Source organism: Mobula hypostoma, chromosome 2 (genome assembly GCF_963921235.1).
Source record: "Mobula hypostoma chromosome 2, sMobHyp1.1, whole genome shotgun sequence".
NCBI classification, from domain to species: Eukaryota; Metazoa; Chordata; class Chondrichthyes; order Myliobatiformes; family Myliobatidae; genus Mobula; species Mobula hypostoma.
Window position 1 is genome coordinate 132766886 of NC_086098.1, and position 6000 is coordinate 132772885.

Here is a 6000-nt window from a genome sequence, read left to right on the forward strand (position 1 = left end):
GGAGTCGAGAGGAGTTCAGCGGGTCGAGCAGTATGGGGTGGGGGGGAGTCGAGAGGAGTTCAGCGGGTCGAGCAGTATGGGGGGGGAGTCGAGAGGAGTTCAGCGGGTCGAGCAGTATGGGGTGGGGGGGAGTCGAGAGGAGTTCAGCGGGTGGAGCAGTATGGGGGGGGGGAGTCGAGAGGAGTTCAGCGGGTGGAGCAGTATGGGGGGGGGGGGAGTTGTCGCTACTTGCGTCCTGACCATTCGCCTGTTCTACGCGCGGCAGCTGGTTTCTCGCTCCGGATCCTGTCGAACTATTTTGTCTTCAGATCCAAAAGTCAGGGTTGCAACACACGGGAAGTCTCCCGATGAGTAAAACCCAACATTTCTCACCCCTTGGAAAAGTTTAAAACCAAGAGAGACCGTTTTTTAAAAAGTTGGTTGATGAGGCAAAATTTGGGAATATCATGAACGGTGAGGGGAATAGTTAATAGACACCATGCAGATAGAGACAGGCTAGTGGCAGGTGATAATTGACGCTGAGAGATGTGGTGTGTTACACTTTGGTCGATAAAAGGAGAAGATGCAATTTTAATAGCAGGGCTTAATTCCAGAGGGGGTACAAGGGTGACGAGGTGCCCCAGCTCGTAGAGTAGCTCCACTGGTCCGAGTTCAGTTCGAAGTTTGGGTACTGTTGTAGAGTTACTCATGGGAGACGCGAGATTGGTATATTAATTGGCTGCAAATTGAGGGGTAGAATCTGGGGCGAATTGATGGGAATATGGTTAGAATAGCATGATTTAGGGTAGGATTAGTGTAAATGCGTCGTAGGTCGCTGTCATGAGTTGAGGCAATTCTCTCGTCGGCACCATCAGAGTGATTTGGCTTATATGGGCCCAGTTTCTTGGAAGTAGTTAAGAACCATAGTATTGTAATTACACTATGTTTCTTTGTTTCGGTGTGCTTGTAACAAATAAAGCTAATATTTACCTTTATACTATTTAAAGGCTTAGAGAACAGGTGCAAGGAGGTCATGACGAACATTTTTAAAAACTGTGTTGGCCACAATCAGCGTATCGTGCCAGCAGTTAAACTGAATAGTCTCTAAGTTATTCCTGACCAACTTTTTAGAACAAGTATTAACCATCGGTGAAAGACGTCCGGTGCTCCCGATGTGGCCTTCTATATATTGGCGAGATCCGACACAGACTGAGAGACCGCTTTCCTGAACACCTACGCTCTGTCCGCCAGAGAAAGTAGGATCTCCCAGTGGCCACACATTCTAATTCCACATCCCATTCCCATTCTGACATGTCTATCCACGGCCTCCTCTACTGTAAAGATGAAGCCACACTCAGGTTGGAGGAACAACACCTTATATTCCGTCTGGGTAGCCTCCAACCTGATGGCATGAACATTGACTTCTCTAACCTCCGCTAATGCCCCACCTCCCCCTCGTACCCCATCCGTTATTTATTTTTATACACACATTCTTTCTCTCACTCTCCTTTTTCTCCCTCTGTCCCTATGAATATACCCCTTGCCCATCCTCTGGGTCCCCCCCCCCGTCTTTCTCCCCGGACCTCCTGTCCCATGATCCTCTCGTATCCCCTTTTGCCTATCACCTGTCCAGCTCTTGGCTCTATCCCTCCCCCTCCTGTCTTCTCCTATCATTTTGCATCTCCCCCTCCCCCTCCAGCTTTCAAATCTCTTACTAACTCTTCCTTCAGTTAGTCCTGACGAAGGGTCTCGGCCTGAAACGTCGACTGCGCCTCTTCCTACAGATGCTGCCTGGCCTGCTGTGTTCACCAGCAACTTTGATGTGTGTTGGGTGAAAGACGCCCGTTGGTTTGCCCGAACCATGTTGGTCTTCCAGTACCGCGAGATATCTGTAAGGGAACATTCCAAGCTGCTAGAGTACGTGTTGTGGGATGCACTGGGTACATCAGAGCAGCAAATACTAATGTTTTGTAGTACTGGCTGTTCTGTGGGGAAGGGCCACAGTTTAGGCTCCAGCCGCTACTGTACATGGAGGGGCCGAGTATGATAGGAAGCCCCTCAAACTTTGAAAGGGTGTATCACCTCAGCCGGCTACTTAAGTGGTTTAAAAAAAGTAAGTTAACATTGACCAAGAATATAAAGCTTTAGCATCGTTTCTTCTTTTGTGTATTTTAGAAATAAAAAGAGATTTCCGCTGCTCAGAAGTCTCAATTGGAAGACGTTGACTATGCGTGGCGGGAATTTAAACTTGATCGGTGTACTTGCCCTGGTTCGTTCACTACTCCAGGGATTACAATTGAAAGCGACGTCGCTGGATGTGAAGGTTCGGCAAACTCTGGAAAGACCCCGAGAGCTCCAGTGGCGCCGCTGGTAAAGCTGCCCTTGACAGCTGCGGGGACCCGGGTCCTTCACCTCGGCTGCCGACTGTTCGCCTTCTGACCGCGCGGGTGCCTACCAACAATAAAACGTGTTAATTGGTCGTGTAAATTGCCGCTGGAGAGGAGAGATTGGATGTGGGTACACCTAACAGGACAATTTAGTGGGTTAATTGCTCTCGGAGTTGCGACAGATTCTGTGGACCTCTGTAAGGAAATCTGTCAAATAGTTCTTACGCACACGCAGAACATATTTGGAAGAAAGCCCGCGTTTCCATTCATCATTACCTCGTCATGACCTCTTCTCTCACACGATATTCGTGATCTCCTGATAGGATGGCTTCCTAACATCAATCTTTTGCAACTGAAGGTGTAGATGTCAAGTACTGGGAATACTGCAGGTCTTAGGTCTTACGACATTTATTCAGAGAGAAAATAAATCTAGCCAAACACGTAATCGAATGCAATCCAGACGGTTAGTGAAACATGGGCGGACCTGTTATTTCTCATCAAACCGATCAGCGCCCCAGGGGGGAATATTGCCCCACACATCAGCCCAGAGTAAAGCCGGTGCAAAGCTGCTAGAAGCTGTGCAGCTTTCCCGGACAGTTTCTCAATCTGGGACAGTGTGGTTTCAGATTCCTTCAACTGAAAGCCAGAAGTCACACTGAATTCAGTCCACCGCTTTACCCAAACAGACATTCCCACACATCCTGACACATAGAGATACACTAAAGATACACGGAAAATCGCGTGCGTGCACACACACACACACACACACAGTTGTGATGATATTGGTTTTACCATCCCTGAAGTTCTAAACTCAATCAGAGATCTTCAGTCTTATGCGATATAGATAACTACAGGTACCCTTACTAAAGTGAGGTTGTTTTTCGAAGGCGAGATCACTAACCTGGTTAAACTCCACGGCCAGTTTAGCTGCCAATATCCACAATTTGAGCCGTGTCCCCTTCCCTTACCAAAGAGGAGATACCCACAGATAATGAGCAGTTTAAACACAGTTCCCTCTTAAAACCCATTTAAAACTTAGAGGATTGCTTATTTATAAACGATTTGCAAATTACAAACGATTTCTTTAAAACACTAAAGATTTCCAAAACAGAGGTATAATTCCTACAAACTAGAAAGGCATACCAATGATGCAGATGAACAAGATAGTTGTCACAGCAATTGAAGGCAGGGGAATGGATTACGGTCACCCCATATTTCTGCCTTTCTTCTTATCGCTACTTGACCATTCCTAACAAGCGTGATAGTTCTCTAATATTTATACTGGTTTTTGTGCTACTTGGTGACTTCACATGTACGTGATATTTTTCATGGGAAATAACTTAGAAATTCATGCCAATGGTCTAGAAGCTTCTGGAAACAGAGATCCCAGACACTGAAAATTAATGCTGTGAGGACTGTGCTCCCTGAGCACACAAATCTCCTATGGATAGGTCAGTTAATGAGCTAACTGATAGTATTGGTCTGTTCTGCAAGCTTCCTTGGACAAAATAACTTAGTGTTGTCAGGTTTGATGCAGGCCCAATTAACATAACCCTATTGTCTTACATAGACAGCGCTGTTTGTTTTCAAAGCTGTCCTTTTAACTTCAGAGTAATTATTGCTTGCCATTTACATCAAGAGTTGAGACTGGTTCTTGTTTGGGACAAGAAACTGAGCAATGAACATTGTTTGTGAGTTTATCTTGCTCAAGAACAAACCTTTGACCCATGGAAATGTCAGCTGTTATGTTTGAAAGCTTCACTTGGTGAAAAGGCCCCCAGGGCCCTGGACAGTGAATATTCATCACACATGTTTGGAAACACAATTTTTATCAATACACCACAGAAACTATCCTATCCTATTACAGCTTGGTATTGCAGCAGCTCTTCCCAAGAATGCAAGAAACTGCAGAGTTATGGACACAGCTCAGCACATCACAGAAGCTAGCCTCCCTTCCATAGACTCAGTCTACACTTCTTGCTGCCTTGATAAAGAAGCAAGCATAATCAAAAAGCTGGATTGTGTCTCTTCTCGCTCCTCCCATCGGGCTGAAAACACAAAAGCCTTAAAGACCATCTCACCAGCTCAAGGACAACTTCTGTGCCAACAGTTCCCCAGTGCAATATGATGTACTCCTGACATCACAATCTCCTTCATTCTGCCTACACTGCACTTTCTCTGTAACTCTACTCTGCATTTTGCTGGAATGAAATGAACTGTATGGATGCTACACTAAACAAAGTTTTTTTTACTGTACCTCAGTATATGCAACAATAATGAGCCAATTTACCAATTCGCAAATATAATTAAATGAATTGTTTATACCTGGAAATGGTTTATATCCTTCCATTCCCTGCTTATCTGTGTGTCTATCTAAGATCCTCTTACATGCCTCATATGTGTCCGCTCCACAGTTCCTAGCAGTGCATTCCAAGCACCCACCAATCTATGTAAAAATACTTGCCTTGCATATTTCCCTTGAAATGTCTCTGTCTCATTTTAAATGTTTAAGGTCCTCCAGCATTAGATCTTTTGGTCCTGGGAGAAAGATACTGATTGTCTACATTACCATTGCCTCTCATAAATCCTATCAGAGTGCCCTTGTTGCTGTTCCCCTCAAAACAATGGGAATACAGCAGAGGAAAGCCACAGTGGCCAGTTCTCTGGCTCTGTCGATCAGAAGGTAAGGGGGAGAAAAGGTGAGTTATGGTGACCAGGGATTCTTTGGCCAGGAGAACAGAAAGGAAGTTCTGTGCTGAGAATGAGATTTCCAGATTTCCAGATGGTTTATTGCCTCCCAGATGCCAGGGTGAGGGGACATCTTGGATCAAGCCCACAGCATTCTTAAGAGGGAGGGTGAGCAGCTAGAAGTCGTGGTCTGTGTCGGTACCAATGACATGGGTAGGAGGGGTGATGAGGTCCTGCAAAGTGAGTTCAGAGAGTTAAGTGCTAAGTTAATGGACAGGAGCTCCAAGGTTGTGGTATCAGTCTTGCTAAACTTTCCATGTGCTAGTGAGGCCAGAAACAGGAACATATTACAATTTAACACTTAGCTCAAGAGTTAGTGCAGGAGGGAGGGGTTCAGATTTTTGGAGCATTGGGCTCTCTTCCAGGGAAGTGAGGACCCATACGGAAAGGATGGTTTGCACGAACTAGAAGGGGACTATTATCCTAGTAGGAAGGTTTGCTAGTGCTGCATGGGAGGGTTTACACTAGAGCTGCAGGGGTGATGGGAACCAAAGCACCAGAGAGTGGAGTGGCTGAGGAGAAAGATGTTGTTAAGCATACATACAAAGTCAGGAATTGAAAGATTGAGCATGGTGGGACTATGTTCTGAGATGTGTATACTTCAATGCAAGGACTATTGTAGGAAAGGTGGATGAGCTTAGGGCAAGGATCAGCACATGGAATTATGACATTGTAGCCATTAGTGAAAGTTGGTTACAGGAGGGACAAGATTGACAGCTCAATGTTCTGTGGTTCCGTTGTTTTAGATGTGATAGATTGATAGGGATTAAAGGGGAAGGAGTGGCATTACTAGTCAGGGAAAATGTCACAGCAATGCTCAGTCAGGATAGAGAGGAAAGCTTGTCTAGAACTTGGGTAGAACTGAGGAATAAGAATGGTATGACCA